General features: G+C 40.5%; 1 protein-coding gene across 1 annotated transcript in view; it reads right to left on the bottom strand.

The window, feature by feature from the left end:
• Positions 1 to 24,452, bottom strand: part of Mctp1 (multiple C2 and transmembrane domain containing 1) — a 427,275-nt gene extending 402,823 nt beyond the window's left edge. Inside the window, exon 1 of the mRNA XM_045134043.1 lies at positions 24,343 to 24,452. The gene's annotated coding sequence lies outside the window, so the exon portion shown is untranslated. The remainder of the gene's footprint in view (positions 1 to 24,342) is intronic.
• Between the last annotated feature and the right edge of the window lie 3,285 nt (positions 24,453 to 27,737).

Genomic DNA, 27,737 nt, shown 5'->3' with positions numbered 1-27,737 from the left:
TTCCTCTTTCTCTGTCTGTCGCTCTCAAATAAATAAAAATAAACAAAAAAATTTAAAAAAAAACTAACCAGGGAGATTCTAAATATTACTCCAAAGAGAATCTGGCTCAATTTTCCCAGATAAAGTTACAGAGAGACCCCTCACTTTTCTGTTATTGAGTCTCAAAAGACCTATGGAAAATGAATTTTTGGAGGCGTGGGCAGAAGGCAGATTGAATTGCTTTGTTTTGGTCAATGTTAGATTGAACCTGACTCTCAGCAATCAAAGGAGCTATGCTAGCAGGCCATCCGTTGGCTGTGTAGATCCGGAGCTCAGGTGAGATGAACCGGCTGATAGAAGCAGAGATGTGCACCAGCCAGTAGGGCAGTGATGGCATTTCAACCTGTGGGTCTAAGCTGTGTGTAAAGAAGAGGTCTGGCGGGGAGGGTAGCTGGAGAGATGGCTTAGCAGTTAAGGCTCATGCCTGCGAGGCCTAAGGACCCAGGTTTGATTCTCCAGGTCCCCTGTAAGCCAGATGCACATGGTGGCGCACGCGTCTGGAGTTCGTTTGCAGTGGCTGGAGGCCCTGGCACGCCCATCCTCTCTGTGTTTCTCTCTTCTCTCTCCTCTCTGTCTGTAAGAAAGAAAAGAAAAGAAAAGAAAAACGAAGAGGGCTGGGGAGGACAGGGCTCTAGGGAGTATGACAGTTGGAGGTCTGCCAGATTATCACAGCAAACAAATGAGACTCAGAAAGATATCGAAGAAAGCAATAAGTTAAAATTAATTAATGAGCTAATGAAAAATAAAAATTAAGACTCTTCATGGTTCGCAGAGTCCTAGACAATGAAATGTTTCACAAAAGGTTCTGCTGACCATGTTACCTACTGCTGAGATGACAGGTAGGGTACTGGTAACGAACAGAATGGTCACTGAGAAGAAATCCTGAGCCGGACTGCCGTGGCTGTGTGCATGTCACCTGTGAGAACTCGGTCAAGTCATTAACCTTCCAATGTTCCTATTTGTAAGATGGGTGTTATACCACCTCCCATACACAGTGGTGGTTAGAATTAAATGAGTTAATAGGTCAAACACTTGAGACAGTTCCTGACCCATACTTCATGCAGGTGCTATTTAACATATTATGTATAAAGCACACACATTCTTTATACACGTGTTGTTACTGCCTTTGACTTTGACAAGATGGCGTACAACTAAAACCCACTTGAACTGAGTTGAGAGGCCAGCAATTGAAGCAATCATGTAGCAAGAGGAAATACTTCATGATATGAGGAGAAAGTGGAAACATGAGACAGCACGTACCTAAATTTTATTTATTCGCTTTGTATTTGTACAAGTGATAAACTTGGGAGAAACAGCTGGACAGTGAAGAAGAGAGAAAGCCTTGTCTCAGAGGAAGTGAATTCATTGGAGAACAGAACTGTCTGATGGTGTTAGTTTTGTGTGTGAATTACTAATCATAAGCTTGTAGAGTCTGGTCATTATTATTCTAATTATACCTTTTCAAAATCAGCATTGCTGTTTTTTTTTAAAGGAAATCTATAATGCATTTTGTTCTTCTGCATTATGAAAACTTATTTTAAGTATCATTTGTTTAAGATTTATGATTGATTGAAGTAATATATTGACTTGAGACCCTTTACCATATAGAGAGCTACACATTACACAGGCATTTCATTATTCAATTAAAGCATTTATTTTCTATATTGGAATATGGGGCTCTCCAAAGGTGATGATTGGTTTTGAAATAGACATTAGAACCATATTCTGATAATGTGTTTCAGTATATCAGTGTTTGGATATTAATTTTGTAGGTCAACTTCACTAGGCTGAGGAAAAACCAGGTGTGTTCAAGTATTTCTGGTTGTTCTTGTGGTATTTTTCCATAGAACTTAATAGCTTAGTAGAGACCTACCTTCACCAATGGGATAATATATCATCCAGCTTGTTGAGGGCCAGTGAACAACAAAAGGAGATGAAGAGTTAATTTGTGTCCTTCTGTAGCTTAAGACAGCTTTTGCTTCTCTAGCTTTCCGACTCACAAATTTATGCCAATGTGTCACTGTAATCCTGTGATCCAATTCCCGTCATATTAGAAATGTTTGTACACGCACAGGTAACGTAAAATGTATGAATTTTAAATCTACTATTGGTTTAAATTATTTGGAGAGCTTTAATCTTAACGTCTATATAATTTAGGTTCTAAAACGTAGTAGCACCTGCTTGCTTGATGATGAAAATATGTACAGAACTGCGTCTGAATATGTTGTCTCGCTTAAAAGATCATAAAATATTTGCAATCCTTGAGTTTCTATCATGAATTTACAAACCATGCTGGAGGCAGATTTGTGTCCTAGTCTTCATAGCAAATCAAAAGCATAATTACCACTTGCACAATATGCATTCTGTGTCATTTCCCAGCACTATGTGATCCTGCTCTACTGGGGTTTGATAGCTAAACCACTTAGACAAATTACTCAATAAAATACAGTAGCAACCTCACAGACTTTATCTCAATTTCTTCTTACATTACCAGATGACTTTAATCTTCTCCATGTGTTTTTATTTTGTTCTGTTTGACCTTAAAAGCGCTTTCATGTGGACATCAAAGATAGGGCACTTTACTCAAACAAGGTTGTACTTAAGCCATAGGATCTTTCTTTCACTATCTGTTCACAACCAAGAACCCAGAGCTCACTGGACTTTCATCCTTAAACCAAAAAAGAAAAAAAAAATTCAAAATGTCAAGACTCTTTCTGATATTGAAATTACGCACATTGAACATTAGGACAGTTGTGTCATATTGAGACAGAAGAATAACATTCACCAATTATTTGTCTATTGTGCAAGTCTTGACTCTTGTTATCTCCCAATCTAATCATCACTTTGAGTGATATAGTTATTACCACAAGGTTCTTAATAATAAATAAAAAATATGACATCTTCCAGGTAAAGCAAAAATTGTCTAATTTCCAGGTTCACCCATTTTTCCTCAAATTTCTTTGTGTCATTTTTTTCTTACTGCTGTGTAGAATTCCATTGTGTAGATATACCACATCTTAGTTATCCATTCTTCTGGAACAGATCATCCTCAGTGAACTTACCCAAGCACAGAAAAAAAATCGCCACATAATCTCACTCATCTACAGCACCTAATCTGAATCTACCCAAGACACTTTACATACCCAGCAAGCATCTCATGGTCTAGACACTAGGATGGATGGGGAGGGTGGGAGGGCACAGAAGGGGTGGGAAACACTAATTTAGACCCAAAGGGCAATGGTACCATAAAATTCTACTTCCTAAAAGACAGACCAAATGGTTGAACCCTCACCAGGCCCTTATAGGAAAACATCTGAATCACAAGACACTGGAGAGGGTAGGATCAATCCAACCTAAACCTTCTACATCTTCCCTCCCTCCTTCTCCCTCTCTCTCTCTCTCTCTCCTTTCTAACTCTTGTATATTAGTTATATTCTTCCTCATTTTCTTAGTGTGCACTGACCTGTGACTCCCAGTACCAGCATGGGGCTATCATCTACAATGAGCTTTTGATGAGAGAAACCTACAAGGTTTCCTAAAAGAATGACAGATTTCTGTCAGAGCACTTGATGACCCACCAAAGGTTAGTGGTAAGACTCTATTGCTGAAGACACCATATGCAGCTGACACTAAAAATGGAACGGCATGGCTGGAAGCCAGGAGAGAGTCAGTTCCCAGATAGTCAGCGTATCTAGTACCAGAAGGTGCTACATGGGAGACTGGGGGAAATAACCAATATCTCTCCAAGCAACTCATGGTCTAACCTACTTAGCAACAAATAACCAGTTGTGATGCCCACACAAGTGCAATAGTGGCACACAGCCATGGTGGGGAACCAACTGCTCTTGATTTGGCTAACTGATCCCCTCAGTGGTACTAGACCCATAGCTGGAGTTGGGAAACAAGTCAGAATCATATCCAAGCATAAACCCTCTCTCCAATATCAAGCTACCATCAATCATGGACTACAAGAGGGCCTACACCTATTAAACTGTCTATTAAAAAAAAAGTAAGGGTTATTTAATTTGTCCTGGAACTAACTTACTCTCCGTTGGAGACTCTGCTTCTCTTTTTCAGATAGATGCAGATCCTAAGGAGAGAGCCACCCCATCATACCTCAAAAGGCCCTGGCTGCAACTAAGGAAAAGTAGCGAAACAAGCAAGGGTGCTGATTTCCTGGTGAACCAGATGCCAGCACAAGGAGGAAGGAGACCAATACAGAGAAAAACCAACTCCTACCAAATCAGAGAGCCAGAGCCTCAGAGGCCCCCAACACCTCATCACTGAAGCAGACCAAAAATGAACCCAACATGGCTCAGGGAAATTTTGCGGAAAAGGGGGCGGAAGGAATGTTAGAGCCACATGTTGGGTCATGATATGCAGAGACATTTATCGTACCAATAACTGTGGGCTAACTCCACAAGGCACGACCCATATACCTCAACAAGGAGTGGAGGGGTAGGTCATGGATGAGCCTAATAATGCTACCAAACTGCCTGTATTTGCTGAACAGAAAACTAATAAAAAAAAAATAAATAAACTTAACCCTGAAAACCATTTTGAAAGAAAATTGTCTAATTTGAGCTTTCACAGAATGATTTTAAACACAGGAGCTCTTGTAATTAAGCACAGTGCAACAATATGATCACAATTTAACTCCCTGCTTTTGCTAATTAACCTTAGCTACCATCTGAAAATCCAAGCCTTGACCCTAGCAACACCAGTGTCAAGAATTGACAGCTCCAATCTTCACCTAGCAATTTCCTTGCCTTTTGACATCAGCTCAAAGGTCACCAACATTTATTGAAGCTTTTTCTGACCAATTTGAGCATTCTCCATTCCCATGGATGAACACACTTTGAAATCACACTCAGGAGACCTGCATTATCCCTCACACTTATCAGTACCTCAATTTCTTATTTATGATTTTGCTTCATCAAATATGAACCCCAGTAATACAAGAGCTGTGTCTGATTGAGTGGTTGATCCGCAGATTTGAGGCAGCAGTTGATACACACAAAGTGCTTAGTCAGTGCTCAAAAAAAAAAAAAAAAATGAACAAGTGAGTGAAATCAAATACCTAGGCTATGCATGTCTTCAAATTAGATTCACAACTCAGACCTGACGAATCTGGATTAATTCACCGATTTTGCAATGATGTGATTCACAAATATTAAGTCTCTCCTAATCCAATCAGACTTTCAGCTTTGAAAGCACCATCTGCAGAGCTTTTACACAGCACTGAGGTTCTTCCTTATCCGTGAACGGTACATGCCAAACCCCATCATTGATATCTGAAACCATACGTAATACCAAGCCCTAAATATGCCATGATTTTTTTTCCTATACCATTCCTAGGGAAAGAGCTTAATTTATACATTAGCCATGGTAAGAAATAAATAAAATAATCACTAACAAAATCGAATTAAAACAGTATACTATAGTAAAATTATGTGAATATTATTAATTTTTCTAAAATACTTGCCCTTCTTGTGGTGAAGTTAAATAGTATCTAAGTGATGAGAGGAAATGATTCCTGGTGCAGCATGTTACTTTCAAGTAGGATACTTTTTTTTCTGTTCATGTCCTCTACTAAATAAGTTCATGTCTCTCCATCTTCCATAAGCACATGGTGCACACCATGACCATGACTTTCACAGTTGGAGGTGAAACAGCAAAATGACAGTAATTTTCCTTCCTTCTTTATAATGTTACAGACATGTCATTCATTCTCAGTATAGATTTTAGCAGCCCAAGCCTATGATTTTTTTTTATTGCTTATTAAGAACCTTCACATTTTCACTTAAAAGCAGCCCTATAACATGTCACTTTGTTATCTATGAATTGCTGGGTCCATTATTCTTATACTCTGGGGCCATTGTTGGCTAAAATAAGAGCCACTTGAACACGGGCACTCCACCAATACCATGACAGTCAGTTGGATGACCTAGATGGCTACTAAATAATTAATGGGTGGGTGGCATTCGTAATGTGGATGTACTGGTTGAAGAAACGACTCGTGTCCCAGGCACCATAGAGCCTGACTGTATGAGATTTTCATTTTTCTATTCAGAATGGCACACAATTAGAAATGTATTATTTATTTCTGGAATTTTCTAGTTGATCACTTTGGATTGAAGTTGGCCACATCTCACTGCAACTACACATCGCTACACAGAAGGTAGGATACTGGTAGCTGTGAAAAATTAACAGAACCAGGCACGGCGGCTCACACCTTTAATTCCAGTACGGGGCAGATTCAGGTGGGAAGATCTCTGTGAATTCAAGGCCAGCCTGGATTACAGAGTAAGATTCAAGTCAGCCTGGCTAGAATGAGAGCCTGCCTTAAAAAAACAAACAAATAAACAAAAAAGCAGGGGTGGAGAGATGGCTTAGTGGTTAAGGCACTTGCCTGAGAAGCCAAAGGACCCCAGTTCGATTCCCCAGGACCCACATAAGCCAGATGCACGAGGTGGCGCATGCGTCTGGAGTTCATTCACAGTGGCTGGAGGCCCTGGCACACCCATTCTCTCTCTAATAAATAAATAAGAATACTTCTTAAATTAAAAAAAGCTGCAGAAACAAATTTTCTTTTGTCCCTCTTTAAATATTTTTGCATTTGTGTGTGTAGATTATGTATGATATGGTGGGCTATGTGTGGTGATGCACATCTGTGTGTGTAGATGCCTGCATTGTGTAAGTGTGTGTGTGTGTGTGTGTGTGTGTGTGCGCGCGCGTGCGTGCACGTGCATGTGCATGCAGTGGCCAGCAAAGAATTTTCGTGGCTTTCTCTGTAGCTCAACCACATATGCCCTTGAGATAAGGTCTTCCTTCAACCAGGAGCTGCCGCTCTCAGAAAGTGGCCCAGAGATTCTTTGGTTCGTGTCCTTTTAGCTCTGTGGATTACAGTAACAGACCCGTGTGAACACACCTGGCTCTTCACAAGGGCTCCCGAGGAATTGAACTTGGGTGGTCTCAGGCCTTCCCACTTGAGCAGCAAGTAGTCTCAACTTCTGAGCTACCTCCCCAGGTCCCCGGATTTTAAATAAAGAGCTCAGCTGATTCGCACCGGAGATTCAACAGTTGCTTTGCTTCAGCTTCTGCAATGTGCTTGATGTATGGGGGGGAGTTGAAAAGGGAGGCAGGAAGTAATATTAAAACGTATAATCTCTCAACCCCAGGCCTGTGGAGGTGAGCAATAAGATTAGCCAAGAAGCCAGGTACCTGTTCATTTAAAGTGAGGACAACAGCTCGTGATGCTCCTGTTCCTCCTATGTATCGATTAGCATTCACGATGGCGTGGTTAAAAGAGCTGTATTTGCTCACTGAGAAGGATTTAGCTCTTATCACAGGAATGAATCATGTCATAAGAAAAGATCAAGGGCTGGAGAGATGGCTTAGTGGTTGTGCGCTTGCCTGTGATACCTAAGGACCCCGATTCCAGGCTCGATTCCCCAGGACCCACGTTAGCCAGATGCACAAGGGGGCGCACGTGTCTGGAGTTCGTTTGCAGTGGCTGGAAGCTCTGGCGCGCCCATTCTCTCTCTCTCTCCCTCTCTCTGCCTGTTGCTCTCAAATAAACAAATTTTTAAAAATACTTTAAAAAAAGATCAGGAAAACCTATGCATTATTCCTTTTAAAAATAAGTTTTTCATGTGCTTTTTATTGTATTTTTTTGAGTCAGGGTCTCATTATGGTTTCAGGTTGGCTTTGAGATCATGATCTTTCTGCCTCTGCTTCTTGGGTGCTGAGACTACAGACATGTGCCACCATGCCTAGTTTAATGGGTCTATTGGCTTAAGAAATGAAAATTCTACCTCAATTAAATACATAACTCCATAAACATTCCAAGATATTATTTTTATATTAAATTTGTTTGGCCTTCTAAACATGCGGCACATACACACTTCCTTTTCTCTGGAGATACGTATGATACTGCACATCTTTGTAATTTTGATATTCACAGTCATGTCATTATTTTATTGCATGTTGACAAACTGAAGCAAATGAAGGCTGAGACCGGACTTCATTTTGTCTGCAAAGAACATTTTCAAACAGGAAACGTTACTGCTCACAGTTTTGACTAAGGTACAGTGCATGAAGCATCTAACAAAGACTGATTTCCATTGTGTTAGATCTAGCAAATTCCATGGCAGCCAACTAATTTGGTTCTCGAAAATAACTTCAATGAGAAAAGTAGGCAAACTGAAAGCAACTCTATTTCACTTGCTTTAGAAATCAGTATAAAACACTAGCTTTAAAGAAACCACCTTTTCTTATTTCTGAATCTTAAAAGTCTCCGTGAGTGTTCCATTGTACCACAGAAAAGACAGCAGCCGGCTGAGCTGTGCTTTTAAAAGTGATTTTCGTGTGTGTGTGTGTGTGTGTGTGTGTGTACAGAGCAAAGCAAAGAACTACCACCATTCTGGAGGATTTCAGAAATATCGCAGGCAAATTCTCCATGCAGTCTTCAGTTAACATTAATGCCATTTGGATGCAGATAAAATAACCCTGAAAGGTCAGTGTCAAAGAAATGGGTATTTGATCTAGAGACTTCCTTACTTTGATATCTATCACTCAAACAAAAAAGAAAAAGCATTGCTATTCAAGAACTAGTCTATCTATCGAATGACAAGTAGGATACGCAGGTGTGACATTCTAAACATTTTTTTTAATTATTTATTTATTTATTTATTTATTTGAGAGCGACAGACACAGAGAGAAAGACAGATAGAGGGAGAGGGAGAGAATGGGCGCGCCAGGGCTTCCAGCCTCTGCAAACGAACTCCAGACGCGTGCGCCCCCTTGTGCATCTGGCTAACGTGGGACCTGGGGAACCGAGCCTCGAACCGGGGTCCTTAGGCTTCACAGGCAAGCGCTTAACCGCTAAGCCATCTCTCCAGCCCCATTCTAAACATTTAATAAGCAATGCCATGATCCCTGAACAGGACCAGCCCCGCCACACTGTACAAGGAGGTCCTGGAGGCCCCTGTGAACATGGTTTCTCTCACTGGTGAATTGTGAGGAGACACAGAGAGCCATGCACAGGACTTAGGACATTGGAATAGTGCTATGTGCTTTGGGGAGCTGGGAACAGCATTTATTTAACAACAAGGAATTACTTAAGCATTTTAACAACTGATGAGTATAGAGGAAGTGTAATAACCGCAGACCAAGGGGCGCAAGCAAGGAGGTTGTGGGTGAAGGAGATAGTACGTAGGCCGAAGAATCAGGGAAGGAAGTTCTTGAGACATCTCAGGAGAGTGAGTGGTCAACTGAAAACTCTAACCTGTACTGTAAGTGGACTTCTGTTAACTTTAAAATAAAATAGAACACTGAAAAACAAAAACAAACCCAGGATGAAAATAACTCAGATCGGGCCTAGAGGTAGATACATTTGAACGAAAGCAAAGTAGGTATGATGTTTGAGGAATGTCAGAGCCGTGATGTGCTGCTGGAGTCTGAAATGAGAGGTAGGTGGAGCACAGGAAAACAAGGCTGAAGAGCTGCCCGGGGCCAGAGGGAGGATGACTGGGCATACCTTGTCACAGAGGCTCAGATGTTATCAGACGGTGCCACAAAGCCATGAGAAGGTCTAAACACATAGATATTGTGGTGTACCACTATGCATTTTAACCAGTTCACTCCACCTTGCATGCAGAGGGGTTAGTTGGAAGAGGAAAGGCTAAAGGCTGGCAGAAATAAGTATGCTTCCCTGAATTTGTGTACAGCTCCTTGGCAAGGTCCACGACCAGAGTCACAGCTCGGTAAGCGGCTTACGCCACAATAGCAGATGAGAACTCTGGGCCTTCATCTAGTAGCTCTTCAATGTGGAATGATCAGTGGTCCAGAAATGTCGCTCCCAGGTACATACCCAAGAGAAAGGAGGAGACACGCGCCCACAAAACGTGTGCGTGGGCACTCATGACTGCATTGCGCTTCACCGTCAGAAGCAGGAAGGGGCCGCATGCCTGTCGAGTGATGCATGGGTCAATACAGTGAGGTACAGTCACACAGGGGAATATCAATTAAAATAAACAAAGGAGTTATAAATGCTATAATGTAAATGAACCTGAAAAGCACACCTTTAATCCCAGCACTTTAGAGGCAGAGGGAGGAGGACTGTGGTGAGTTGAAGGGCACCGTGAGACTACAGAATGAATTCCAGGTCAGCTCAAGCTAGAGTGAGACCCTACCTTGAGAAACCACAAAAAAAAAAAAAAAGTGTCATGCTAAATGAAAGAAGCCAATCAAAAACTATGGGCCCACATGGTGTATGACTCTGTCTGATTCTATATATGATATGTCCTGAATAGGCAAATCAAGAGAGACAGGATGGAATGATGTCACGCTTAGTAGTTATTTACTTGCCTGGATTGCTTGGTTGGCTGGGAAGGGGAGGAAGGAGAGAGAGATTAAGGATTTATGGCTAAGGAGAATGGGATTTCTAATTGGTTTAGTGAAGACATTCTAAAGATGATCATGTAATCAATGTATATTTCTGTGGCCATGCATGTACCCTTCAAGTGGGTGAATTATGTAGTATAATAAACATATCTCAGTAAGGCTATTTAAAATAAGAGCAGGTCAGAATTCTAACAAGAGCAATATTGGAAAGTGGCCCCAGTGTTGCAGCTGGAGAGATAGCATTTAGGCACTGGGTAGAACAAAAAACTCTCCCTACGAGAAAGAAGGGAAGATGATTAGAAATCTTTGGGAATAAACAGAGGAACAAAAGTTGTCTAAGCATATAATGACTGCAGTGTATTTTATTGGGAAATTAAATTATATCCAAACATCTGAAGCAGTGGGAAAGGTAACATCCGGTTCCTCTAGGCGTTCAGATCCATTCTGCATCATGCAAAAGATAGGAAATACTATCTCAGGAATATTGCATAGTAAAGAAATGACATGAGGGTATAATCAGTCCCTGGCCTTGAATTGACAGCTCACAACTTCTAGCATTTCTTCACAATATGAAATTTATCATTTCTGGCAGATGCACCAATCAATATAACTCAATAAAAACTAACATACTGACGAAATGTGTTCTCCTGAGTGTGGTTCCTCACCATGGGACTTCTCGGCCCCCATAATGAAGTTACATGCCTCATTGGTGCTAATTCTTTTCGTAACACTAACACAGTGAAGAACCAGAACCTTTGTGGCAAATGAAGTGAGATGGGATACTGGTAGTAAATGCTTGAGCAAAGGCCCAGCTTCCTTTCTTCTGAGAAGAATCACAACAAAAAGTAAAGCGAAGGGGGCAGGTGACCCTCTAGTGAAGGGAGAGTCTCCTCGCTTTGGGTATCTAATGCCCAATGACCTAAGAATCCCCAGCCCAGCTTGCCTCTCAGGATATTAGTCTCATTGGTTGGCTGGGCTTCACCAAGAGAAATTGATTTGCTCACAGTTCCTGAAGACTAGAAGTAGGAGAAACGCAGGGTCCGCGGGTGTCCAGCATGGCTAAACAGGGGCTGAGACTGTGACAAAGCCGGCCTGGGCTGTTGGACATGGCCCGGGACCTTGGGCTCTGTGAGTTGCAGCCTTGCCTTCGGGAACCCACTCTGGAGCTGGAGCTGCCTCCCCCTCTTGAGAGGTCATAATGTGCTTCATCTTCACCCAGAGGAAACAGGACCAGCGGGCCCTCCCCCTTATCCCAAAGCACCTGAGCATTCCATAGTCTAAGGTTCTGCTCCCCCTGACCTTGTGACCAGCTGCCCAAGACCCTTACATGGTAGTAAACCAGTCTCCCTGCTGCTGGAGCCATCCAATATGTGGCTGAAGTCATGTAGCTTTTCTCCCTTGCAACTTCTCCCTCACAACTTCTGCCTTCCAACACCAACCAATTAGATAGCAACCCATAAGCCTATGTATCCAATCACCTTATAGCCTGCATGTGCCTTCTCAAGCTTTCCCAAGTGTTTATAAGCCCTTCTGATTAACCAGACAAAGCGCTACCATCAGACTGTCTCGCAGGTGATTCATTGCCCTTTAAGGATTCTCTTTCCAAACGCAGTCACATGATGAAATACTGAGGGACAGGACTTCAACATATGCACTGGCAGAGGAGGGTGGCTAACAACTGGCTTGCATTTCAGTTAATAATTACTCATCCTGTAAATTATTTTCTTTTCCTAATTTTGCTTGAAGAAAATTATTGGATGTTTGATTGTTGTTGTTGTTGTTTTAATTTTTTGAGGTAGGGTCTCAGTCTAGCTCAGGCGGACTTGGAATTCACTATGTAGTCTCAGGGTGGCCTCGAACTCACAGTGATCCTCCTACCTCTGCCTCCTGGAGTGCTGGGATTAAAGGAGTCCACCACTGAATTCCTTACACTTGTGCTCTGTGGTACTGGTAGCAGTAAACAGAGTTGATTGCCAGATCTCAATGTTGTCAGAGTTTCCTCTAAGAACACGGAAGGAAGCCCTACCTTTTTTTTTTTTTTTTTTGTGGTATTTCTGTATGACTCTTCTACCTAAGATGCTATAAGAAGAAGGATGAAGTGTAAACTAGTGGGGAAAAAGTTATTAAAGTCAGATGAAGCTCCTATGCATGTGATGCAAGGCGGCAGGATTTGATTTCATTCTATCTGGTTCTGTTTTTGTTGCTGTTGTTATTGCTATTGTTGCTGTTGTTTGGAGGGAGAGGGTTGAAGCAGGGTCTCGCTCTGGCGCAGGCTGACCTGCATTTACAAGGTAGTCTCAGGCTGGCCTCTGGCTTGCAGCAATCCCCCTTCCTCTGCTGAGTTCTGGGATGAAAGGCGCGAATCACTAGATCTAGGACTCTGACAGATGCTCGTATAACCTAGAGGGAGGCAAATTAGTGGCGACGTTGTGATGTTGAGATGGAATTATGGTCAGGGCTTTCCACAGGGCTAGGTTTTTAATGATAAAGTCAAATTTAAAAGCAAATCATATTATTTCCATGGGTAGATCCTCTTTTGGGTTTCAATAAATTAAGTATAAAGACTTGAGACATTCTCAGCCATCTTCTCTCTTTTCAAATGTTTTCCTTCTGTTAATGAGAGTTAATGCTTCTAACATAATATCTCATTTACTTTTTCTTCTGTTCTTTACCTGTCTATACTACACTAAGATTCAAACTCCACCATGAGATAAATCTGTTTCATCTATTGATATATCCCAAGTACATAGACTAGAACCAGCCCCAGAGTACACATTAAATAAATATTGGTTAAGTGAATGGATGAATATGTCCCATTAAATTAGCTAAATGAATTATTTAAGTGTACACGCCAGAATGCAATATTATGTAAGTGTGCCACCCCCTGAAACTGGCAATTCAAGGAGCCCTGTGGTCACTCTAGTTATGCAATTATACAAAAATATTTAGAATTTCTTAGGCCTTACTTTATGAATCTCCCAAGTAATTGGTCTTATTATATTGCAATCATACGGTACATTTCACTATCATTTTTCAGAGCCATAGTAATTATCTGCTTTCTTTATACTACTTTGGTCCAAATGACTTTCAGTACTTTCTTCAAGTCAAATCCATTGTGAAAGGGCAGATTTGGGTGATTCCATAAAAATTAATGGCAACAATAAAAGTCTCACATCGCACCACCACCAGAATTGAACAAAGGGTGCCGTCCCTGTAAAATTCCATGAGGTTGTTAATATTGGGACAGACTGCATATAACATTAGCAGGAAGACACATAACTTTTGCTTCTCAAGAAACAGTTAGATAATCCCATTTAATAGCATGCTCTTTTATACCTGTGTGTCGCCCTCTTTTGTAGATTCAATTACATTTTTAATTAAGTGCAGGTCCTGAAAAATGGGAATAAGAGCTATGGGAAACTAGCAAAGTGAAACTTCTTTAGAGTTCATTCTACTGACTTTTGCAAATATGTTTTCCCAATGGCAAAATATTATGTGCTAAACTTGAACGACCCATCAAAGGACAGTGTTTTGATAGCATTCCACTGTGTACAAGAACTAAGCATAAGGAAGGCCTGATGTTCACAGTCTCCTCACAGACGGGCTTCCTCTCTGACGACCAGCTCACATGTCTTCTTTTTTAAAAAAATTTTTGTTAATTTTTATTTATTTATTTGAGAGCAACACAGAGAAAGAGGGATAAAGAGAGAGAGAGAGAGAGAGAGAGAGAGAGAAAGAATAGGAGTGCCAGGGCCTCCAGCCACTGCAAGCGAACTCCAGATGCGTGCACCCCCTTGTGCATCTGGCTAACGTGGGACCTGGGGAACCGAGCCTTGAACCGGGGTCCTTGGGCTTCACAGGCAAGCGCTTAACCGCTAAGCCATCTCTCCAGCCCCCTCACGTGTCTTCTTACAGATGTGTGCCCACTCTGCCCAGAGACCCACTTTAGCACCTCGATAAATGGCTCATTCCTCTCTAGGTGTTTCTAGCCCTTACTATGGCTTTCTTCACATGGCAATGCCAAGGTGATCCCAGCTCTGGCATTTCCTTCTACAGAGAAGCCTCCGCCTTGTCCCCAGGTATGCTAGGTCACTTGAACTTTGGCTCTGTAGCATTCATCACCTGTGGCTCAGTGGCTGCACGACTAACAGATGCATCTGTATCTCCACAGCACTCCAAGCAACGCAGAGCTAGCGGGAGAGTGCACATTCCATCCACCGCAGCACCGCCCCCAAGACCCCATTGCTGACCCCTGCACAAGAAGGTGCTCAAAAAACTGGGCTGGAGAGATGGCTTAGTGGTTAAGTGCTTGCCTGTGAAGCCTAACGACCCCAGTTCGAGGCTCGATTCCCCAGGACCCACGTTAGCCAGATGCACAAGGGGGCGCACGTGTTTGGAGTTCGTTTGCAGTGGTCGGAGGCCCTGGCGCGCCCATTCTCCCTCCTCTCTCTCTCTCTCTCTCTCTCCCTCTTTCTCTGTCTGTCACTCTCAAATAAATAAATAAGAAGTAACAAAAAAATTTAAAAAAAAAGAAGGTGCTCAATAAATGCATGCATCTGTCATGTGCTCGCTTCTCAGTAGCTGCACACCTTCCTGAGACCGGTTTGAGGAGCAGGAGAAAGGACGGTAGAATTTGCCTGGATCCTGACTGAGCTCTTTTCTTTGCTAAAAGAACTTGCATGGAAGTCATCATAGTTAGTTACCTGACATCCCTAAAAACATCCTGGCTTGCTTTAAGATTTCATCATATGTACTAAGCTTCTTGTGGGAAATAATATAAGAAATTAATATGGAATAGAAAATACCAAAATATTTGTAAAACATCTATTTCTGTAGTTAATATCCATGTTAGTAAATTTATACCATGGGAAAGAAAAAAAATGTTCTTCAGATATATTTGTGTACTTTCTACTTTTTTCTTAAATACAAACAGGGTTGGACACATAATTAGTTTATATTTGGCACTTAATTTTCATCTGTTTCTTTGATCCTCTGAATCAGTTTTGTGGTGCTTTTAATTACAGTGAGTCTGCATGTTTCAATATTTTAAGGCACTTCAAATGTATTTTGTAAATAGGTGAGATTTGAGTTAAGTAAATGCTAGGTCATTATTGTCCAGTGAGAAGCATTTAAATCATTTTGGCAAGTGGATGCTTTTAGAAACTCAAGTTTTTGAAATATTTTGAGTTACTAACTGTATTTCACTAAAGACATTTGAAGGCTACATCTGACCTCAATACTGGTAGATTCAGCAACTACTAGGTTGCTCATAATAGAATGGGATTTGATACATCAATTTGCTTTGTAACAAACCATTCCATCATAGTGGTAAAAGACAACAATCACCTTTCTTGCTCAACATTTGGTGAGTTGTCCATCTGGGAATAGGTTAAGATGGACGGTTCTTTGGCTAGATTCATTTATGCCCATGTTACCTATCGAGTGGGGCCAAGCAGTCTAACATGCTCTCATTCACGTTGTTGCTGCTAGCTACTAACGGTCCACCCTGCCCCTGCCCAGGATTTCTTTGAACAGAGTCTGGAAATTTTTATTTAAAAATTTTTTATGATTTTATTTATTTATCTGAGAGAGGCAGAGAGAGAAAGAGGCAGAAAGAAAGAGAGAGAGAAGCCAGGGCTTCCAGCCACTGCAAACAAACTCCAGATGCATGCACCAACTTATGCATCTGGCTTATGTGGGTCCTGGGGAATCAAACCTCGAACCGGGGTCCTTAGGCTTCACAGGCAAGTGCTTAACCGCTAAGCCATCTCTCCAGCCCCAGAATCTGGATTTTAAAACCAACAAGAGAAACAGTTCCCGTGCTAAAGTGCTTTATAATGTGGTTAAGTATAACATTTTGCTAATATCCTATTGGTCAAGGCAAATCACATGATTAGGCTCAAAATTAGAGTGAGTTGTTGACAAAAGTAGGCCTAATTAACTAGAAACTATTAGTGTGATGAATCACTCAAGAGTACAACAAATAATTCAAGCCATCTTGCTTCTGTTTTCAAAATACTATTGTAGTTACTACTGCCTTTGACCAAACAGACAACCTCTGGGCAGCAGTTATAGTGTATTAGAACCCGTGAACCTGTGTGCTACACTACATTTCTAGGATTTTAATTTAGTTTGGCCTGATGGCAAAAAAGAAAAACAATTCTTTCTTTTTCAAAATTATAAAAAAGGAAAGGCTCAGACACTGAGGTATGTTAAAATCCGTATTTCATTAGTTTGGCTATAGTTCCAGTACCAGTACAGAAAAATAAAAATGAACAAAAAATAAGTTTGTAGAACAAATATGAAGATATCTTCTATAATCATGAAAAATATAGTGAATAATAATATTATTCTCAACATTCATTCAGAGGTTGGAAACACCAGAAAGAAGCATGAAGAAAAAAATTCTATATATGGTGGTGGTAAATTAAAGATACTAATGACAATAATAAGGTATTGTATATAATCTAAATTCAGAAAGCCCTATGAAATAAACAAGTTCTTAAGTCTAATGAAATATCATTCAATTACATGAACATTATAGTGTCTGGTTCAATGAACTGATGTAAAGTGTAGCTGTGTATACTGACACTATTTAAGACTATTTCATTGAGCATTCAATAAAGAGTCACTTCTCAGACTTTTTGCTAAGGTCAAATGTAAATATTTTAGAGAATAGCATACATATTGAAAGCCAGGCTCTAGCACACACTTGGAAGCTTTCACTTTAAGCACATTGGAACATAATTAGGACTGGCTTCAAAAATCCCCCTGTAAACTCTTTTACTTCCTTTCAAGTACATGTAAACAGTTGATTCTTTCACAGGTATATGTCTTCATAATCATTACTTTCTACCACAATATATTACCACCTTCTCATATTTTTACTCACAAAAAAAAGAACACAAGGGAGACCCTGCTCAATAGCTAGACAGACGGTCTTTAACCAGTCATATCTGGACACTCCTCCCACTGGCTGTTTTTAGTTACACATTTTGATGTGTTGAATTTTGTATTTATGTCAGTTTGTACTTATATCAACACACAGTATATATGTAAATCTCATGTGTATATGAGATTTACAAGTTTCAGTGTTACCTTAGAATTTATAATTTCAAAATATTTATTTGTTCTATGGAACATTGAGTTTACTTTCAAGAAATCACTAATATCAATGAAGAAATGCAATTATATTTAACAAATCCATCAAAAAATTGGACTTTCTACTTGATGACCCACCAAAGGTTAGTGGTAAGACCCTACTGCTGAAGACACTGTATGTGGTCAACACATAAAGTGGAGTGGCATGGCTGGAAGCTGGAAGAGAGTCAGTCCCCAGACAGTCAGCACGTCTAGTGCCAGAAGGTGCTACATGGGTGACTGGGGGAAAATGACCAATATCTGTTCAAGTAATTCATGGTCTAACATACTTAGCAGCAAATAACCTGTTGTGATGCCCACACAAGTGCAATAGTGGCACACAGCCATGGTGGGGAACCAACTGCTCTTGATTCAGCTAACTGATCCCCTCAGTGGTACAGGACCCATAGCTGGAGCTGGGAAACAAGTCAGAATCATAACCAAACATAAATCCATTCTCCATTATCAAGCTACCATCAATTGTGGGCTACAAGAGGGCCTACGCCTATTAAATTCTCTATAAAAATAAATAAGAGTTATTTCATTTGTCCTAGTGCTAACTGACTCTCTGTTGGAGAATCTGTTTCTCTTTTTCTGATAGATGCAGATCCTAAGGAGAGAACCACCCCATCATACATCAACAGGGCCCCAGCTGAAACTAAGAAAAATTGGCGAAACAAGCAAGGGTGCTATTTTCCTGGTGAACCGGATTCCAGCACAAGGGTGAAGGAGATCAACACAGAGAAAAATCAACTCCTACCAAATCAGAGAGAGCCAGAGACCCAGAGGCCCCCAACACCTCATCACTGAAGCAGATCAAAAATGAACCCAACATGGCTCAGGGAAATTTTGCGGAAGAGGGGGTGGAAAGAATGTCAGAGTCACATGTTGGATCATGATATGCAGAGACATTTATCCCACCCATAACTGAGGGCTAACTCCACAATGCATGACCCATATACCTCAACAAGGAGGGGCGAAGGGGAGGGTGTAAGTCACAGATGAGCCTAATAATGGTACCAAACTGACTGTATTTGCTGAATACAAAACTAATTAAGGAAAAAAAACATTGGATTTTCATGTTAAAGCCCAAAGCATAAGTATTGGTAATAAAAGTTTTAAGTAGTGGCTCAATACTAACTTCCAGAACCATTTGTTGCCCAAAACATGAAACAGATCTAAATTACATTATTCCCAATGACTGCATGACCTAGGAGACATTGTGAGAATACCCAACATGAGGAAACGAGGTTGGATATTTACAGATATTTGCATGGTTTTCTCTGGTGAATGCAAATTTCTTAAGGAAATAAAAGATCTAAAAATTGCAGCATGTCAAATAAAAATGCGTGCAGGTGAGAGCAAAATTTGCCTTTTGCAGCATCTTTGCCTCTTGTTTCAGGCACAAGAGAACTTTATACATGTTTCTTTTTTCATGCAAAATGATTTTAGCCAAAGGAGTTTGAAAAAGGAGTCTTAAGATCAACGTCAACATCTCAGCCTTTAATTAAGTTTTTAAAAGTTAATTTAAAAAAATAGATGAAGCCTCGTGGCAGATAGGAAGAACCTGTGCTACTCATGAAAGGTTAGTTTCTAGATCAAAAATTTCTATTTTTAACTACTTAGCCAAGAATACAAGTCTAACTCTACAGAAATATAGATTCCCAAGATGTTCCCTGATGGCATTCAGTTGTGTTCATCTTATGCCTCACTGAATTGTGAAGTCTGTAAAAATGGAAATTATCAAGAGGTTTGTCTCATTATCTAGCATATAGCCTGAAACAGGCAGCATAATAAATGGTTGAATAATAAATGAATAAGGGAATGGTAATCAACTTTCACAGAGAGAAGCTTTGCTAAATAAGCAAGGGTGATGTTTTCCTGTGAACCAGATACCAGCACAAAAGGGAAGGAGATCAACGCAGAGAAAAATCAACTCCTACCAAATCAGAGAGCCAAAGCCTCAGAGGCCCCCAACACCTCAGCACTGAAGCAGACCAAAAATGAACCCAACATGGCTCAGGGAAATCTTGCGGAAGAGGGGGCGGAAAGAATGTCAGAGTCACATGTTGGGTCATGATTTGCAGAGACATTTATCATACCAATAACTGGGGGCTAACTCCACAATGCACGACCCATTTTCATTAACAAGGAGGGGGTAGATCACAGATGAGCCTAAATAATGGTACCAAACTGCCTGTATTCACTGAAATGAAAACTAATAAATTAAATTAAAAAAAAATGATCGAGAGAAGAACACATTTGAAGCATAATTATATACTCATGATCAAGGCTTAGTGTTTAAAGATACCTTCACTAGTAACCTTCCAAGTTCCTCAGCAAAAGCTAAGTCCAGTTTCGTTTCACCGTGAACCTCCCACCTTACCTTGTTCTCACCTCTGCATTCTCAGATGAAGCCCCGTGTTAGAATTACAGAAAAAGTGTCTGATCGCGAGTGAGGGTGGACAGATACATGACTTCATTTTTCTTTGCTGTGATGAAATATCCAACAAAGACAACTTCAGGGAGAAGTATTTATTTTGGCTAACAGTTTCACAGGGTTGTTTGGCCCCATGCAATTAGGTCCAATGTCATGTGCTGTAAGAGCACATAGCAGAGGCAGATGTGCAGAACTGAGGGAAGCAGACAGAAAGACCATAAGGGGCCAGGGATAATGTAACCCGAGGACCTGTCCCCGGGGGACCTATTTCGTCCATGCATGTCCAACCTCCCAGAAAGTTTTCAGCACCTCTCAAAAGGTCGGAGACCAACTTCTCAGTACATGAGCCTTTTGGTGGGGACATTTGACATTCAAAGAACCACAACAGTCCTTGTTTTCGAGAGAGTAATTACTCTCTCTCTTTAAAAGTACATGTATTGGCAGAAAGGTGTTTTCTTACCATCTGTTTCAACCTCAGTCTGGTTTTGAACGTGCCTGCCATCATTATTGACCTTGTATGTAATCTGGAACTTTGCCCCGTGATACTGAAGGTGTTCTAGACCAATTAGTGATGGGAAAACATGTGGTATGATTGCTTCTTTCATTACATTCCTACACTGGAAAAATAACAGCCTTGAGAGGGCATCTTATTTTACGTAGAAACTTTTAAAATACAATGACATTTTGAAGACTTGAAATTTTAAAAAAGCAACACTTTCTTTTTTCCATCTCTGAACAGTTAAACTGCTAGGCTATTATTTTGCCTTAAGAACAATTTAATGGCATATACTAGCTAAACCTGTGGGTCCCTCCCAGGATCTGAAGGCCCACATGGAGTTGCCTTCCAACAGAGAAGCACAAGGCAGTTCCTGGGGACTCGGCGTCTCTGCTTGTCCAGGACATCATCTCCATTTCATGTTTGGCTGGAGCATTCATGTAGGGCATTTCTCTTCCTCAGAACCTGCAAGGTGGAATTCTACTGATTCAGAACCATTTCTACTCTTGTGTGCTGGAGTTTTTTAAAATAAGATACTTCAGTTTTGATATTGTAGTGAATTCACATTCACTTGCTTCCTACAAATTTGGGATTTGTTACTGGAAAGGTAAGCTGTCCATTTTTTACAGATACCTAAAAGGGTTTGACCAAATAATTATGTAAAATGGATGCACTGAGAATATGCTGGCTACTCAAGCTGACAATCCATCTTAAAAGGACTTTAGAAACCTATAATTACCTAAGTCTCTGTAAAGTGAATCAAGAAAATTTGTCCTACTTGATAATGTCCAGCTCTTAAGCACATGGTTGGGGAAGGAGACAGCTCATGGCTCAATCTAGGTCACTACTCTGATGTGTGACAACCTGAGGACTTGGCTATGTTCTTGAAATCAGAGGCCTGGAAGCCTTGTCTGTGTTTATTCCTTCCAGGCACTGGATACCTCATCCCCAGAAGAATGTCTAAGTGTCATTCCAGGGTTCTGCAATCGCGGCTCGGGGCTCCTCACGTGGCGGGCTGGTTTCTCATGGGTCTTCCAATGTTAGTATAAGGCTGTGACCTGTACCTTTGTTTGGATCAGAAATTTTACTACTACAGTTCCAACATCTGCTTTAGGTAGTAAATTGCAGCCAAAATGATTTTTCTTTTGAAAAATAATTGGCAAAAACCTTAACAAAAGTGGCCTGAATAAAATACATTAAGCCTTTATTATAGCTAATTACAGCTAATTTCCATATTTATAAGAATGGCCACAGTTATCTTACTGTTTACATTAAAATGTTTTTTTTTTTAGCCGGGTGTGGTGGCGCACGCCTTTAATCCCAGCACTTGGGAGGCAGAGGTAGAAGGATCGCCGTGAGTTCGAGGCCACCCTGAGACTCCATAGTGAATTCCAGGTCAGCCTGGGCTAGAGTGAGACCCTACCTCGAAAAACCAAAAAAAAAAAAAAGTTTTTTTTTGTCCTTGTTGTTATTGTTGAGGTAAAGCAATGAATTAACAGAAAGGACACTAAAATGCATTCCTTCCTAAATATATTCATCATTCACTCAAATTGACTTGTCATTAGAATTTTCTCATTATTTTATTTTTATTATATAAACAGTTGTGTGACATTTCTAAAATAAGTCTCAAGTCTGCATACACAATATCTTTAATTATGATTGGTTTTATCAATACAGACACTTTGGAACTTGTCCCTAGAAAACATCATGTGATTGTCTTAATTTGTCATGTTAATAGGAGTCATGACTTATCATGTATCTCCACTGTTATTACTAATTTGAACTGGCTGCCAAGAAATGAAGCTAACAGGAAACAGAATGTTTCCAAAAGGAATTGAGTTTATAATTAGGCTCAAAACATGAGATTTCTAAAGAAAGAACATCTCCCCAGCAGGATTAGAAATTTTATTCCAGTTTGGGCCCTATGTCACATTTCCCTACAGACCTAGCTGAATGGTCTTCAGTTCCCAGAAAACTGAAATTATAATTGTGTTTATATTATTACAGTCACTCTGAGTGAAGACATAAAAAAGACCAGAGATGTAGCTCAGTGGTAGCGAACTTGTCTAGAATTCATGAACCCCTGGGTTTGATCCTTAGCAACAAACTGAAAAATGGAAGAAAAAGAGAAAGACAGTCCAAGAAGAGTGATGGTATGACAGACAGAGTAACCACGTAGCTATCATAGAATAACTCAAGTCATGGATCAAAAAAGCTATGGCTTCAAGTATGATGATGGCTGTAGAAAAAAATAAAGCCTTGAGCAATGTCCAAATAAAAGATACTATTTTCACTAATGATCAGAAAAACAAAATTCTAAAACAGAAAGACAGAAAAAGTAATAACAAAAAGTAACAAGAGGGCTGGAGATATGGCTTAAGCACTTTTCTATGAAGCCTAAGGACCCTAGTTCGAGGCTTGATTCCCCAGAACCCATGTTAGCCAGATGCACAAGGGGGGCACACACATTTGGAGTTTGTTTGCAGTAGCTGGAGGCCCTGGTGCACCCATTCTCTCTCTCTCTTTCTCTCTTTCTCTGTCGCTCTGCCTCTTTTTCTCTCTGTCACTCTTAAATAAATAAATAGAAATAAACAAAAAATTTAAAAATATTTTTTAAAAGTAACAAGAGTATGGGTCTCCTAGCAACATCTTCTTTTACCCCGCTAACGATGACTATCATGTTGTCATGAGCATTCCTAGCTCTACAGATAATCACCCACCATGATTTTGCTCTCTTTCCTGGCAGAGGGACCTAGAGAAATGGATATGGCTCAATTTCTTTTTGTGATGCTTCAAGGGAAACAATTCCATTCCCACACCAGACTTATGAAGTATTAAGAAAACTTTTCTTTGTTCTATACACCAAATCAGTACCACTCACCACAAATGAAACTTTTATATAATGGTAGAATGAACTATTTAACAAGCAAAAATTCAATTTCTGAGAACAGAAGCTCAAGCCTCAAGCAACAAATGGAGTGTTTTGTATCTTATTGACTTTTAATGAAAGTTTCTACATTATGCGATCCCCCATATTTGTTTTAAGAACTTAAGTTAATGACAATTCAACCTTTGGCTGATGGCTAAAATATTATAAGCATCTTTATTTTATTAGTTAATTCTGAAATTCCTTCTGCTTCCCATACTCATGCCATTTTCTTTGGGTATTAAACTATAACTTCTGCTTGGTATTAGATCCAATTTCTGGAAGCCTCTAGCAGAAAACCTTTCCTTAGAAATTGGTGATTGAGATTAGTTGGGAAAAGATAATTAAGTCTTATGCTTCTCCTCGATGACCTTACCCAGCTACTTTTGGACTAAAATGGAAACTTTAACACAACAAACCTAACTTGTGAATAAGCTGAGTACCCTTATGCTAGGAAATGGGGTTGTCATATCATTTTCTAGTACCACAAGGTATCAGAAGTAGACTTACTTAGCATTTCTCCTAAGAAAGTAAAAGAGACACTCAAGTCCAACTGAATTTCTCTTTCTTACATTTAAAAGCTACATGCAATAAAGATGCTATGAGATAAGTAGATGCATTGCACAAAGCTATCATATGGTCCCCTCTGAGAGGACCATTCTTCCACACCTTGCACAAGGACTTAGGAGAAAACAACAACAACAAAAAACCTCACCACTGCCTTGTACTGACACCACTTTGGCTCTATGCAGCACTGATATCCATTTCAACCCAGTTGCTCACTTATCTGCCTTATCCTCTGGCTTGCTCTTAGGACTAAGAACTCCTACCATTTTCCAGTTGCTTAAACTCTCACACAAAAGCTTTTTCCATCTACCAGCTACAGTCACTTACCTTGCCATCTCTGCTTCGATTCAATGCCTCCCTCTTACCAGAGACGCAGGAACTGCAAGAATAGCCCCCGACCAAGATCTGTGTCTGTCTGTCTCTGTCCCTCTGCTTCTCTCCCTCCCTCCCTCTCTCTGTCTGTCTCTGTCTGTCTCTGTCTGTCTCTGTCTCTCTCTCTCCTCTCTCTCTCTCTCTCTCTCTCTCTCTCTCTCTCTCTCTCTCTCTCATACATACACACACACGCACCATTGCCTAGCAACATCCTCATGGCTTCCTCTGGAGATAGGATCCGTTGTAAATGCCAACACTTGTTGAATGCTTTACTGCTGAATATTCTAGGTTACAGCCAAAGATAACACTTTGCCATTTATAATTCCTGTAAACAAGTTAAACTATAGATGGGGAACAAACTTTGGATTGCAAATGCAATTAGAACAAGGTTTTAAACTTTAAAATAATTCAACTCAGTCAAAACATTAACTAAGGGAAAGTGAAACTGGAGCCTAAAAACCATGTCCCTTGCGCTAAGCCACTTGAGTGCCGGTGGGAATTTAGAAATGAGAGAGAAAGTGATTTGGTTTTACTCCTAATTTAAATCTTATCAAAACACCATCCATTCTAGATTCTATTCCATGACTTTTGCATCTTCCAATTAGGCATGAAATGGAAAGGAGTTGGGCAAGAAGCCTCAGACACATCAAACCAAAAGTCAATAGCCAGAGAAATGCATTCTGTGGCTGGAGATGATGTCTTTTACATCCTAAGCCATCACTCTCTGCTCCTTGTTGCAGGGTCATCAAAGGATATGTGGGTGCAATCCAGGGTAATTCACCGCAAAACTAGAAAATGTTAGCAGGCATAAGATAGAAGCAGGGATGAACTTTATGGGTCAGTAGAGTATGCATCTAGATTGTGAGTCCACACACAGTTTCTTTAAAGAATGTTACTGTAAAACCTGAGTCTTTTGTTTTGCTCTTCTAGTGAATATTCCTGTTGGGCAAAGTAACTGATGGCTTTATCCTTGTGTATGCAATTAAATACAGGAAGGAACATCAGCATATACTTTGTGGATGGTTGGCTCAGATGTCCAACATACCTGTTAAGGGTATCAAAAACAAGTACAAGGTCCCAGATAGCCTTTTCTGTCCAGATGGAATCTGCACTTTTCTATCCCTGACTAGCCATCTTAGAAAAACGCGGAGTGCAGGGTAAGGATATGCACAAGTGGTCTTGCAAAGCCCTCATCTCTACTGGAGAGAAGCAGTCACATTTTCCTTAACCAACAACGTTCCATTACACTAACTGTTGTAATCACAGAAGCAGTTCAGTGAATCCTGACTAGTTCAACTGGGCTAAACTGTGTAAAGTGTGTCAGGAAGTCTGGATGCTCAGTGGAATATCAGTAGACACACCACGTCATAAAGATGAGCCTGTCCCTAGGTCTGTTCTGTGGGCCTTCCTCCGAGGAGTGATCACAGGGCACTGAGCCAGCAGGTATTCCCATAAGAGGAAACACAGCTCTCTTTTGCCAGGAATGTAGGCAGGATTGTGAAACCTCATTAGGAATAGGCTTTGTTTTTAATGTGTTTTCTTTGTCCCTTTCTGAAGAGAATGAGTAAATGGAATTCTTTGAACTGGTTACCTTTGTAAAATCAAAGGTCTTTACAGTAGCTCTATTAAAAAAAAAAAAAGAAAGAAATATCTGGGCTGGAGGGGTGGCTTAGCAGTTAAGGCATTTGCCTGCAAAGCCAAAGGACACAGATTCAATTCCCCAGAACCCACATTAGCCAAGATGCACAAGGGGGCGCACACATCTGAAGTTCGTTTGCAGTGACTGGGGGCCCTGGTGTGTCTATTCTTTCTCCCCCCCTCCCTCCCTCCCTTTCTCTATCAAATGAATAAATAAATAAAATATTTTAAAAAATAAGAAATATTTTATTTTTCTTCTCTGAAAATCATGCCCCAAAGAAATGCCCAATAATATTAATGATAGAAGATTTGCTCTTTCTTGAAAAGGTACATTCACTGTATTTCATACTTCTCACCTGACTTCCTAATGCTGATGCTACAGACAGAAGCCTCTGAGTTGTTAGGCGTGGTGACACTGTCCCTCAGCCTGTAAGAGATTTATGAGACACTGTGTCCTTCCTTAGTGGTGAATTCAGTACACGCTTGGGGCATACCTGTATCTTTCTTTATAAGATGTCCATGGGGTTTTTGGCAATGCAATCAAAAGTGCAGTGTGTACCTACGCAGGACCATCATAAGAGGAGGAAAAGATCCTGACATCAAAATAAAAGAGAGACTGATTGAGATGGGGAGGGGATATGATGGAGAGTGGAGTTTCAAAGGGGAAAATGGGGGGAGGGAAGGTATTACCATGGGATATAATTTATAATCATGGAAGTTGTTAATAAAAATTTGTACAAAAAAAGTGCAGCGAACCCACCTAGCAATGTGAGACTTCATGACCACATGAACATGATGCCAAAGAACTATCCTTAGTCTCTGAACCTCTCTCCTGCATGTCATTGCCTTTGATACCAGTTTCCTCCTTTGTAAAATAAGTGAGTAGAATGAAGGTCAGAGGTAGCCCAGTCAGTAAAATGCTGGCAAGCATGACAACCTGAGTTTGATCCCCAGAACCATGGTGGCACATGCTCATCATCCCAGAGCTAAACAGGGGGAGACAGATGAGTTTCCGGGGCTTGCTGGCCAGTCAGCCTAGCCTACATGAAGAGTTCCAGAGGTCCAACAAGAGATTCAAAAAAATGTGCATGGTCCTTGATTATGACACCCGAGGTTGTCCTCTGGACTTGTGTGTACACACACACGCGTGCGCGCACACACACACACCAGGATGAGATTAATGATAATATCAACGACAGCAGCAATTAAATTCTAGCATCCAACATAATGAACAAGAGAGTTGCTGTCACATTTACATTAAAAATTGTTTAGGGCTGCAGAGATGGCTTAGCAGTTAAGCGCTTGCCTGTGAAGCCTAAGGACCCCGGTTCGAGGCTCGGTTCCCCAGGTCCCACGTTAGCCAGATGCACAAGGGGCGCACGCGTCTGGAGTTCGTTTGCAGAGGCTGGAAGCCCTGGCGCGCCCGTTCTCTCTCTCTCCCTCTATCTGCCTTTCTCTCTGTGTCTGTCGCTCTCAAATAAATAAATAAATAATTTAAAAAAATTAAATAAAATTAAAAAAAAATTGTTTAGCTTAAGTAAAATAACTTCTTCAAAGTTAAATTACAGAGAATTGTAACTAAAACCAGAAAACATGGGGCCTATATAGTTATAATACACAAGTTAGTCCTTCTCAGACTTATTAAAATGAATGATACAGAAAACACTGATGAAAATTAAAGCAACTAAAATGTAAAAACTTAAGCTGATGAT

The sequence above is a fragment of the Jaculus jaculus genome, chromosome 14 (assembly GCF_020740685.1).
Source record: "Jaculus jaculus isolate mJacJac1 chromosome 14, mJacJac1.mat.Y.cur, whole genome shotgun sequence".
NCBI lineage: Eukaryota > Metazoa > Chordata > Mammalia > Rodentia > Dipodidae > Jaculus > Jaculus jaculus.
This window is presented reverse-complemented; position numbering and strand designations above follow the sequence as displayed.